At 36.1% G+C, this 13,480-nt stretch overlaps 1 protein-coding gene and 1 long non-coding RNA gene across 2 annotated transcripts in view; one reads left to right on the plus strand and one right to left on the minus strand.

Moving 5' to 3' along the window:
- LOC309815488 (uncharacterized protein) overlaps positions 1-13,480 on the plus strand; it is a 247,962-nt gene that overhangs the window by 131,569 nt on the left and 102,913 nt on the right. The window lies entirely within an intron of this gene.
- Positions 8,971-13,480, minus strand: part of LOC309815528 — a 460,183-nt gene continuing 455,673 nt past the window's right edge. The window contains exon 2 of the long non-coding RNA XR_014295889.1: positions 8,971-9,505. This is a non-coding gene — a long non-coding RNA (uncharacterized lncRNA). The remainder of the gene's footprint in view (positions 9,506-13,480) is intronic.

Consider the following 13,480-nt stretch of genomic DNA (forward strand, 5'->3'; position numbering starts at 1 on the left):
TATAGGCAGAGTAATTGCCTTCTCTGTGTCTCGTTTCCTAATATGTAAATTGAGACGGTTAACTGGAATGTGTGGTACTTTCTGGCCTTATGATTCCATGACATTACCTGAGGTTAGGAGGGTTTAAAATTGAAACAATAGAGCAAAACAAAAAAATCAAATTTCCTTGACTTAATGGCTCCCTGGCTCCCTGAAGCATTTCTGTGTTACCCTCCATGGCAGTGCTTCTAACAAGAGTGGTCTGTAGGGCAGTCTCCATTCCACTGAAGGTGCTCATGGTTTCCAATGACTGCCATGTTTATACGTGCAGTAGTCACTTGGCTGCTTCCTGGCAGCATCTGATCATGCTCACCTTGAAACACTCTCTTCTCTTGGCCTCCATGGAACAATCTTCTCCTGCCTCACTAGATGATTCTTCTCTGTTTTGTTCTTTTTGGATCTTCTTTTTCTGCTCAACCTTTGAAAGTTAGAGGATCCCAGAGTCCTGGTTCTATCCTTCACTAACTACATTCTATTTTTAAGTGGGTCTTTTTATTTTTATTGGCTGTAAATGTTATTTATATGTTGATGGCCTCCAAAATTATAACCATTGTTGACTCCTCCACTTAACTCCAAATGCATGGCTAACAGACCTTTCCAAACTCAGCACAGCCAAAACAGAACTTGTAATTTTACACCTCTAAACCCTTCCTCCCTCACCATTCCCCAGTTCAGCAAGTAGCACTATTTTTTAACCAATTGTTGAAGCTGAGCATTTAAGACCTATCTGTAATTCCTCTATGTTCCTCACACTCCAGATATTATCTGTTTCAGCTACATACTGCTACATAACAAACTACCACAAACATAGTGGCTTAAAAACAGCAGTTTATTGATATTCTTTCTCACAATTCTATGGGTTAGTTGGGAGATTCTCCTGCTAGTTTCACCTGCACTCATTTGGCTCATTCAGCTGACAAGTTGGCTGAACTGTAAGGAGGCTTTATTCACATGTCTGGCAGTTGATGTTGGCTGTTAGTTGGAGTGCTTTGGCTCTATTCCACGAGTCTTCATCCAATAATAAGCTAAATATGCTTTCCTGTAAAATGGTCTCATGGCAACATTTCAAGAGAGCAGAACCTGAAGCTGCAATATCTCTTAAGGCCTAGCTTTAAGATTTGCATAAAGTCAAAGTCACTTCTTCCCTAACTTACGTGGTCAATCAAGTCATAAGGCAACCAGATTCAAGAGGGTGGATAGATTCCATCTCTGGATTGGAGGAGAAGAAATTCACCTTGCAAGAGGTCATGTATGTTGGGATGGAAGAAATTTATGGCAACTAATTTATCACATAACCCATAGATTCCACCTCTGGATGGGAGGAGAAGAAATTTACCTTGCAACGGGTCATGTATGTTGGGATGGAAGACATTTGTGGCAGTTAATTTATCACATAACCCATCTACATATCCTGTGAGTTCCAGTTCCAAAATATATCTTGGATATAACTATAGTTGATCCTTGAACAACACTGGTTTGAACTGCATGGGTCCACTTATAACACAAAATTTTTTTCAATAGTAAAAATACTATAGTACTACATGGTTGGTTGTTGATTGAATCAACAAATGCAGAACCACAGATGCAGAGGAACCATGTATAATTCACAAAATTATATGCCAATTTTTTACTGTGTGGAGGGTTGGCACCCCTAACGCCCACTTTGTTCAAGGGTCAACTGTACTACTTCTGAACTACTGCAGCCTGTCCATGACAGTAATATCTTAATAGGTTTTCACTGTTATTAGGACAAGATCTAAAGTCTGAAGACAACACAGAAGGTGCTCCACAATTCAGCTCCCACTTAACACTCTGACTTTATCCCCTAAAGTCACTCTCCTTGATTACAGTGCTCCTGGATAATTCAGCTGATATTCAGTGAAAAAGGCACATTGTCTTTTTTTCCTGTGTTTTGAATTTTTAAACATGTTGAGTTTTTTTGTTTTTGTTTTTGTTTTCTTTTAATCTTTGGGTCTTTGCCTTGAATGTCTGCAACCAAACATTCACTTGGCTCACTCTTCTCATTGAGATCTCACCCAGCTGAAACAGCTCTACAGAGAGGCCCTTCTCTGACCTTCTTAAATGTATCTAACAATTATTTTCTCTAGCCAGCCACTCTTTTTTTTTTTTTTTTTTTTTTTTTTTTTTTTTTGCGGTACGCGGGCCTCTCACTGTTGTGGCCTCTCCCGTTGCGGAGCACAGGCTCCGGACACGCAGGCTCAGCGGCCATGGCTCACGGGCCCAGCCGCTCCGCGGCATGTGGGATCCTCCCAGACTGGGGCACGAACCCGTATCCCCTGCATCGGCAGGCGGACTCTCAACCACTGCGCCACCAGGGAGGCCCGCCAGCCACTCTTTTTAAAAAATTGTATTTTATTGTGATAAGAACACTTAACAAGAGATCTTAGCACACTTTTAAATGTACAATATGTTATTGTGGACTATAGGTACAATGCTGTGCAACAGATCTCTAGAGCTTATTCATCTGATTAAATGAAATTTTATGCCCCTTGTTCCATAACTCCCATTTCCTTCTCCCCACTACCCCCTGGAAGTCACCATTCCACTCTTTGATTATGTAAACTTCATTATTTTACATTCCTTATATAAGATGAATCATGCAGTATTTGTTTGTATGTGATTGGCTTATTTCATTTAGTATAGTGTGCTCAGGTTCATCCATGTTTTCACATATGACAGACAATTTCTTTCTGATTTTCCTTCAGAATTAAGGCTGAATCGTATTCCATTGAATGTATATACCATATTTTCTTTACATATTCATCTGTTGGTGGACATTTAGGTTGTTTCCACATCTTGGCTATTGTGAATAGTGCTGCAATGAACATGAAATGCTAATATATCTTTGAGATGCTGATTTCATTCTTTTGGCTAAATACCCAGAAAAAGGATTGTTGGATCAAATGGTAGTTCCATTTAAAATTTTTTGAGGAACCTCCATACCGTTGTCATAGTGGCTACACCATTTATCATTCTCACCAACAGTGTGCTAACGTTCCAATTCATCCACATTCTTGTCAACAATTGTTGCCTATTTTTTAAATAATAGCCATCGAAATAGATGTGAAGCGACATCTCATTGTGGGTTTGATTTTTATTTCCCTGATGATTAGTGATGTTGAGTACTTTTTAAGATATCTGTTGGCCATTTGTATGTTTTCTTTGGAGAAATGTCTATTTAACTCTTTGACCCATTTTTTAATTGGGTTATTGATTTTTTCTTTTTGAGTTGTAGGAGTTCCTTATACGTTTTGAAGATTAATCCATTGTTGGATATACGGTTTGCAAATATTTTCTCCCATTCCATAGGTTAACTTTTCCATCTGTTGTTTGTTTCCTTTGCTGTATAGAAGCTTTTTAGTTTGATGTAGTCCAGCTTGTTTATTTTTGTTTTTGTTGCCTGAGCTTTCAGTGCCATATCCAAGAAATTATTGCCAAGACCAATATCATGAAGTCTTTCCCCTATGTTTTCTTCTAGAAATTTTTATAGTTTCAGGTCTTATATTTAAGTATTTAATCCATTTTGAGTTGAGTTTTGCATATGACATAATTTAAAGGTCCAATTTCATTGTTTTGCACATGGATATCCAGTTTTCCCAACACCATTTGTTGAAGAGACTATCCTTTCTCCACTGTGTATTGTTAGAGCCCTGGTCAAAGATCTGTTGACTGTATATGTGTGGATTTATTTCTGGACTCTCTATTCTGTTCCATTGGTCTATATGTCTGTCTTGCACAAGTGCCATAATGTTTTGATTACTGAATCTGAGTAATATATTTGAAATCATGAAGTGTGATGCCTCCAGCTTTGCTCTTCTTTCTCAAGATTGATTCGGCTATTGGTCTTTTGTGGTTCCATACAAATTTTAGAATTAAAAAAAAATTTCTGTAAAACATGCCATAGGGATTTTGATTTAGATCACTTTGGGTAGTATGGACATTTTAATAATATTAAATCTTTCAACCCATGACCACAGAATATCGTTCCATTTGTTTGTGTCTTCTTTAACTTCTTTCATCAATATTTTGTAGTTTTCAGCATACAGTTCTTTCACTGCCTCAGTCAAGTTTATTCCTAAGAGCTTTATTCTTTTTGGTGCCATTGTAAGTGGGATTGTTTTCCTAATTTATTTTTCAGATAGCTTGTTTCTAGTATATAGAAAAGCAACTGGTTTTTGTATGTTGATTTTGTGTCCTGCAAAGTTACTTAATTCATTTATTAGTCCTAAGAGTTTTTTGATGTAGTCTTTAGGGTTTTCTACATATAAGATGATTTCATCTGCAAACAGAGATGATTTTACTTCTTCCTTTCTGATTTGGATGCCTTTTATTGATTTTCCTTGCCTACTTGATCTGGCTAGGCCTTCCAGTACTATGTTGAATAGAAGTGCTGAGGGTAGGCATACTAGCCTGGTTTCTAACCTTAGAGGAAAAGCTTTCAGTTTTCACTGTTGAATATGGTGTTGCCTATGGGATTTTCATATATGTACTTTATTTTGTTCAGGCACTTTCCTTCTATTTTTAGTTTGTTGAGAGTTTTTATCTTTAGAGGGTGTCAAATTTTGTCAAATGCTTTTTCTGCATCTATTGAGATGACCATGTGATTTTAATCCTTTATTCTGTTAATGTATAACATATCATGTTAATTGATTTTCATATGTTGAACCATCCTTGCATCCCAGGGATAAATTTCATTTGGTCATGCTATACGATCCTTCTAATATACTGTTGGACTCAGTTTGTTAGTATTTTGTTAAGGATGTTTGCATCTATGTTCATCAGGGGTATTGGGATGTATTTATCTTTTCTGGTGGTGTCTTTGTGTGGCTTTGGTATCAGCATAATGTGGGCCTCATAAAATGATTTTGCAAGTATTCCGTTCTCTTCAATTTTTGAGAATAGTTTGAAAATGATTGACATTAATTCATCTTTAAATGTTTGATTAAAATTGCCAGTGAAGTCATCTGGTCCTGGGGTTTTTTTGTTTGTTTGGAAGTTTGTGATTACTGATCTGATCTCTATACTAGTGATAGATCTATTCAGATTTTCTGTTTCTTCATAATTTAGTGTGGGCAGGTTATACGTTTCTAATAATTTGTCCATTTCTTCTAGGTTATACAGTTTGTAGGCCTGTAATTTGCTGCATCACATAAGTTTTGGTATATTGTGTTTTTCCTTTAGTTTGTCTTGAGATATTTTCTAATTTTCTTGTTGATTTCTCCTTTGACTTTATGGTTATTTAAGAATGTGTTGTTTAATTTCCATCTATTTGTGAGTTTTCCAGTTTTCCTTCTGGAAAGGAAAGTTATTGATTTCTAGTCTCATCTATTGCAGTCATAAAAGATACTTGTGATTTCAATCTTCTTAAATTTGTTAAGATGTGTTTTGGACCTAAATTGTGATACATCCTACAGAAAGATCTATACACACTTAAGAAGAATATGTACTCTGCTACTGTTGGGTGCAATGTTCTGTGTCTATCTGTTGGGTCCATTGGTCAATAGTGTTGTTCAAGTCCTCTGTTTCCTTATGATCTTATGTCTGGTTGGTCTATCTACTATTGAAAGTGGGATATTGAAGTCTCCTACTATTTTTGTATTGATGTATATTTCCCCCTGTAGTTCTGTCAGCGTTTGCTTTGTATAGTTAGGTGCTCTGATGTTGGATGCATATATAATTGTAACTGTTACAGCTTCCTGGGATTGTCCCTTTTATCATTATATAATGTCCTCCTTTGTTTACTGTGGCAGTTTTTGACAGTCTGAACTTAAGGTCAAACTAATTTTGTCTGATATAAGTATAGCTACAGCTGCTGACTTTCAGTTACTATTTGCATAGAATATCTTTTTTTTTTTTTCATTTTACCCCTTCACTTTCAGCCTGTGTGTGTTCTTAAATCTAAAGTGAGTTTCTTGTTGACATAAGCTGGGTCTTTAAAAAATTTTTTTTTAATTTAATTTTTTGTGGGGTGTCTTATTTTTTAAATCAATCATCCAATCTATGCCTTTTGATTTTAATCTATTTACATTTAAAGTAACTGTTGATAGAAAGGATTTACTATTGCCATCGTGTTGTTTTCTGTTAATCTTATACTTTTCTCTCAAGTCCGTTTATATTTCAATTTTTTGTATTGCTATGCTTTGATTCTTTTAATTTCTATAGGTATATTTTTTATGGTTATCTTGGGACTTACACAAAATATTTCATGGTTATTGTATTCTATTTTAAGCTGATAATAAATTAAGGTTGATTACATTAAAAACTATAACTCCTCCCTCCTACTTTGTTACTATTATCACAATTTACATGTTTTCATATGGTATATCTTTAACATATTTTATAGTTATTTTTAATACTGTTGTCTGTTAACTTCTATACTAGAGTTAAAAGTGACTTACCACTACATGACCACTATAGTAATATAGTATTTTGTATTTGTCTGTATATTTTACCTTTACCAATGAGTTTCATACTTTCTTATGCTATCATATTTCTATTTAGTGTCCTTTCATTTCAACTTAAAGAACTCTCTTTAACATTTCTTGTAGAGTTGGTCTAGTGGTGATGAACTTTCTCAGCTTTTGTTTGTCTGGGAAAGTTTTTATCTCTTTTTCATTTTTGAAGCACAGTTTTGCTGCCTATAGCATTCTTAGTTAGCAGTTTTTTTCTTTCAGCACTCTGTATATATCATTCCACTCTCTTCTGATCTGCAAAGTTTCTGCTGGAAAATCCAATGGTAGTCTTATGGGGATGTGGTTCCTTTGTATGTGACAAGTCTCTTTTCTCTTACTGTTTTCAAAATTCTCTCTTCATCTGACTTTTGACAATTTGAATATAATGTGTCTCAGTGTGGATTTCTTTGGTGTCTTATTTGTGTCTTTTGGGATTCTTGAATCTGGATGTCTATTTCCCGGATTTAGAAAGTTTTCAGCTATTATTTCTTTAAATAAGCTTTCTGGTTCTATCTCTCTCCTTCTGGGAATCCCATATGTGTATATTGCTATGCATGATGGTATCCTGTAAGTCCCTTATGCTTTACCTTTGATCATTCTTTTTTTTAAATTTTTGTCCCTCTGATTGAAGATTTCCAATTATCCATCTTTGAGTCCACAGATTCTTTCTTCTGCTTTACCTAGTCTGATGTTGAATTGTTCTAGTGACTTTTTCAGTTTGCTTATTGTAATCTTCAGCTTCATGATTTCTGTTTGGTACTTTAATGTTTTCTACCTCTTTGTGGAAATTCTCCCTTTGTTCATGTATTGTTCTCTTGACCTCAGTTAGCAACTTTATGACAGTAACTCTGAATTCTCTCTCAGGTAAATCATATAACTACATTTCATTAGGGTCAGTTTCTGGAGATTTTTATCTTTGCCTGATTATTTTCTTTGACTCTCTGTTTTGGTGTGTCTGAAAGACAGAAGCCAGCCCTCAGGGGAGACCCCTCAATAAAGTTGGAGTACTGGTTGCATGAACCAACCTTTTCCCTCCTCTGGGAGAAGTTGGGACCTAAGAGATCTCTTCCTGATCATATGAGATTGCAACAGGGCCAAGAAGTCTGGCTACAGAGTTTGAATCTCCCTACCGGCTTCAGTCTGGTTTCATGTTTGCCCAGTGTGCAGGAATCTTCTGATTAATTCCTGGACTCCTCACAAAGAAAATTTGCCCATGAACTGTTGCTGAATCAGTGTGTTTGTGGAAGGAAGGAAGATCTAGAGCTTCCTACTCTGCCATCTTGGTGACATTGCTTCTTTGCCAGCCACTCTTTTTTTTTTTTTTTTGTATTTATTTATTTATTTGGCCACATCATGCTTCATGCGGGATATTAGTTCTCTGACCAGGGATCGAACCTGTGTCCCCTGCAATGGAAGCATGGAGTCTTAACCACTGGACCACCAGGGAAGTCCCACGATTTTTTTTTTTTACACACACACTGTATTTTATTTTTACAAGAGATAAATAAACTGACACCAAGCATTGTAAATGGATGACCACAACAAAAGCAACAATGATTGCAATTACCAAACACGAAACACACTCATACTATGTCATAATATTGACATTCAGTCCAGTAATCCTCCACTGTAACAGGTCCTTTACTTTGCAGTGAAAATTGATTTGTATATTTTTTGCCTCTGAGTCCTTGTGGGATTTTTTTAAATTCAAACAGAAAGTCACAAAAATAATCATCCTCATCAGTTCACTCAGTCCCATGTAATTAATTTTTTTCATCTTGATCTTTTGTTAGCACTTTTATGAATTCATCACTTTTCCATTAGAGGTCTGAAAATGTTTATTCATTCAGTTCAGCAGTACAGTCAGTTATCAGAAACCTGTACTTGTCAGAGTCTTTTCCATGAATTCCTTGAAGATGAAACCCTTTTATAGGAACATTTTTGCAAAAGCATCAGAGTACACCCAGAACTGTCTTAAAAGACAAAAGACTTAAAAATGACCACGGTTAAAGATTTGATGAAAGTACATAATAATGCAATTGACAAGGAAATTTAGTTATTTCTGAGATATACATTTTAAAGTAATAACTAGAATTATGACTTATAACATAATAACCAGCACATATAAGATTTTTAGAAATTTCATGTAATGTCTGAAACGTTTATATTAACATATTTCCAGACAAATAACCCAAAGAAAGTTTAGTATGAGTTGTTTTTTTGTTTGTTTGTTTTTCATACTGCAGGTTCTCATTAGTCAACAATTTTATACACATCAGTGTATACATGTCAATCCCAATCGCCCAATTCAGCACACCACCATCCCCACCCCACCACAGTTTTCCCCCTTTGGTGTCCATACATTTGTTCTCTACATCTGTGTCTCAACTTCTGCCCTGCAAACCAGTTCATCTGTACCATTTTTCTAGGTTCCACATACATGTGTTAATATACGATATTTGTTTTTCTCTTTCTGACTTACTTCACTCTGTATGACAATCTCTAGATCCATCCACGTCTCTAAAAATGACCAATTTCGATCCTTTTTATGGCTGAGTAATATTCCATTGTATATATGTACCACATCTTCTTTATCCATTCGTCTGTCAAGGGGCATTTAGGTTGCTTCCATGACCTGGCTATTGTAAATAGTGCTGCAATAATTATTGGGGTGCATGTGTCTTTTTGAATTATGGTTTTCTCTGGGTATATGCCCAGTAGTGGGATTGCTGGATCATATGGTAATTCTATTTTTAGTTTTCTTTTTTTCTTTTTTTTGGCGGTATGCAGGCCTCTCACTGTTGTGGCCTCTCCCATTGCGGAGCACAGGCTCTGGACGTGCAGGCTCAGCGGCCATGGCCCACGGGCCCAGCTGCTCCGCGGCATGTGGGATCCTCCCGGACCGGGGCACGAACTCGTGTCCCCTGAATTGGCAGGCGGACCCTCAACCACTGCGCCACCAGGGAAGCCCTATTTTTAGTTTTTTAAGGAACCTCCATACTGTTCTCCATAGTGTGTATCAATTTACATTCCCACCAACAGTGCAAGAGGGTTCCCTTTTCTCCACACCCTCTCCAGCATTTGTTGTTTGTAGGTTTTCTGATGATGCCCATTCTAAGTGGTGTGAGGTGATACCTCATTTTAGTTTTGATTTGCATTTCTCTAATAATTAGTGATTTTGAGCAGCTTTTCATGTGCTTCTTGGCCATCTGTATGTCTTCTTTGGAGAAATGTCTATTTAGGTCTTCTGCCCATTTTTGGATTGGGTTGTTTGTTTCTTTAATATTGAGCTGCATGAGCTGTTTATATATTTTGGAGATTAATCTTTTGTCGGTTGATTCATTTGCAAATATTTTCTCCCATTCTGAGGGTGGCCTTTTCGTCTTGTTTATGGTTTCCTTTGCTGTGCAAAAGCTTTGAAGTTTCATTAAGTCCCATTTGTTTATTTTTGTTTTTATTTCCATTACTCTAGGAGGTGGATCAAAAAAGATCTTGCTGTGATTTATGTCAAATAGTGTTCTTTCTATGTTTTCCTCTAAGAATTTTATAGTGTCTGGTCTTACATTTAGGTCTCGAATCCATTTTGAGTTTATTTTTGTGTATGGTGTTAGGGAGTGTTCTAATTTCATTCTTTTACATGTAACTGCCCAGTTTTCCCAGCACCACTTATTGAAGAGACTGTCTTTTCTCCCTTGTATATCCTTGCCTCCTTTGTCATAGATTAGTTGACCACAGGTGTGTGGGTTTATCTCTGGGCTTTCTATCTTTTTCCATTGATCTATGTTTCTGTTTTTGTGCCAGTACCATATTGTCTTGATTACTGTAGCTTTGTAGTATAGTCTGAAGTCAGGGAGTCTGATTCCTCCAGCTCTGTTATTTTCCCTCAAGACTGCTTTGGCTATTTGGGGTCTTTTGTGTCTCCATACAAATTTTAAGATGATTTGTTCTAGTTCCATAAAAAATGCCATTGGTAATCTGATAGGGATTGCATTGAATCTGTAGATTGCTTTGGGTAGTATAGTCATTTACACAATATTGATTCTTCCAATCCAAGAACATGGTATCCCTCTCCATCTGTTGGTAACATCTTTAATTTCTTTCATCAGTGCCGTATAGTTTTCTGCATACAGGTCTTTTCTCTCCCTAGTAAGTTTATTCCTAGGTATTTTATTCTTTTTGTTGCAATGGTAAATGGGAGTGTTTCCATAATTTCTCTTGCAAATTTTTCATCATTAGTGTTTAGGAATGCAAGAGATTTCTGTGCATTAATTTTGTATCCTGAAACTTTACCAAATTCATTGATTAGCTCTAGTAGTTTTATGGTGGCATTTTTAGGTTTCTCTATGTATAGTATCATGTCATCTGCAAACAGTGACAGTTTTACTTCTTCTTTTCCAATTTGGATTCCTTTTATTTCTTCTTCTCTGATTGCCAAGGCTAGGACTTCCAAAACTATGTTGAATAATAGTGGTGAGAGTGTACATCCTTGTCTCGTTCCTGATCTTACAGGAAATGCTTTCAGGTTTTCACCATTGAGAATGATGTTTGCTGTGGGTTTGTCGTATATGGCCTTTATTATGTTGAGGTAGGTTCCCTCTGTGCCCATTTTCTGGAGAGTTTTTATCATAAATTGGTGTTGAATTTTGTCAAAAAGTTTTTTCTGCATCTATTGAGATGATCATATGGTTTTTATTCTTCAGCTTGTTAATATGGTGTATCACATTGATTGCTTTGCATTTATTAAAGAATCCTTGCATCCCTGGGATAAATCCCACTTAATCATGGTGAATGAGCCTTTTAATGAGTTGTTGGATTCTGTTTGCTGGTATTTTGTTGAGGATTTTTGCATCTATATTCATCAGTGATATTGGTCTGTAATTTCCTTTTTTTGTAGTATCTTTGTCTGGTTTTGGTATCAGGGTGATGGTGGCCTCGTAGAATGAGTTTGGGAGTGTTCCTTCCTCTGCAATTTTTTGGAAGAGTTTGAGAAGGATGCGTGTTAGCTCTTCTCTAAATGTTTGATAGAATTCACCTGTGAAGCCATCTGGTCCTGTACTTTTGTTTGTTAGAAGATTTTCAGTCACAGTTTCAATTTCATTACTTGTGATTGGTCTGTTCATATTTTCTGTTTCTTCCTGGTTCAGTCTTGAACGGTTATACCTTTCTAAGAATTTGTCCATTTCTTCCAGGTTGTACATTTTATTGGCATAGAGCTGCTTGTAGTAGTCTCTTAGAATGCTTTGTATTTCTGCGGTGTCTGTTGTAACTTCTCCTTTTTCATTTCTAATTTTATTGATTTGAGTCCTCTCCATCTTTTCTTCATGAGTCTGGCTAATGGTTTATCAATTTTGTTTAACTTCGCAAAGAAGCTTTTAGTTTTATTGATCTTTGCTATTGTTTCCTTTGTTTCTATTTCATTTATTTCTGCTCTGATCTTTATGATTTCTTTCCTTCTGCTAACTTTGGGTTTTCTTTCTTCTTCTTTCTCTAGTTCCTTTAGGTGTAAGGTTAGATTGTTTGAGATTTTTCTTGTTTCTTGAGGTAGGCTTTTATAGCTATAAACTTCCCTCTTAGAACTGCTTTTGCCACGTCCCATAGGTTTTTGATCATCGTGTTTTCATTGTCATTTGTCTCCAGGTATTTTTTGATTTCCTCTTTGATTTCTTCCGTGATCTCTTGGTTGTTGAGTAACGTGTTGTTTAACCTTCATGTGTTTGTGTTTTTTACGTTTTTTCCCCTGTAATTCATTTCTAATCTCATAGCATTCTGGTCAGAGAAGATGCTTGATATGTTTTTAATTTTATTAAATTTACTGAGGCTTGATTAGTGACCCAAGATGTGATATATCCTGGAGAATGTTCTGTGTGCACTTGAGAAGAAAGTGTAATCTGCTGTTTTTGGATGGAATGTCTTATAAATATCAATTAAATCTATCTGGTCTAGTGAGTCATTTAAAGTTTCTGTTTCCTTATTTATTTTCATTTTGGATGATCTGTTCATTGGTGTAAGTGAGGTGTTAAAGTCCCCCACTATTATTGTTACTGTCTATTTCCTCTTTTATAGCTGTTATCAGTTGCCTTATGTATTGTGGTGTTCCTATGTTGGGTGCATATATATTTATAATTGTTATATCTTCTTTTTGGATTGTTCCCTTGATCATTATGTAGTGTCCTTCCTTGTCTCTTGCAACATTCTTTATTTTAAAGTCTATTTTATCTGATATGAGTACTACTACTCCAGCTTTCTTTTGATTTACATTTGCATGGAATACCTTTTTCCATCCCCTCACTTTCAGTCTGTATGTGTCCCTAGGTCTGAAGTGGGTCTCTTGTAGACAGCATATAGATGGGTTTTGTTTTTGTATCCATTCAGCAAGCCTCTGTCTTTTGGTTGGAGCATTTAATCCATTCACGTTTAAGGTAATTATCGATATGTATGTTCCTATGACCATTTTCTTAATTGTTCTGACTTTGTTTTTGTAGGTCCTTTTCTTCTTTTGTGTTTCCCACTTAGAGAACTTCCTTTAGCATTTGTTGTAGAGCTGGTTTGGTGGTGCTGAATTCTCTTAGCTTGTGCTTGTCTGTAAAGCTTTTGATTTCTTCATCGAATCTGAATAAGATCCTTGCTGGGTAGAGTAATCTTGGTTGAAAGTTCTTCCCTTTTCATCACTTTAAGTATATCATGCCACTCCTTTCTGGCTTGTAGAGTTTCTGCTGAGAAATCAGCTGTTAACCTTATGGGAGTTCCCTTGTATGTTATTTTTCGTTTTTCCCTTGTTGCTTTCAATCATTTTTCCTTGTCTTTAATTTTTGCCTATTTGATTACTATGTGTCTCAGTGTGTTTCTCCTTGGGTTTATCCTGTATGGGACTCTCTGCGCTTCCTGGACTTGGGTGGCTATTTCCTTTCCCATGTTAGGGAAGTTTTAGACTATAATCTTTTCAAATATTTCCTCTGGTCCTTTTTCTC

Source organism: Mesoplodon mirus (genome assembly GCF_964341445.2).
Source record: "Mesoplodon mirus genome assembly, chromosome: 2".
Classification (NCBI taxonomy): domain Eukaryota; kingdom Metazoa; phylum Chordata; class Mammalia; order Artiodactyla; family Ziphiidae; genus Mesoplodon; species Mesoplodon mirus.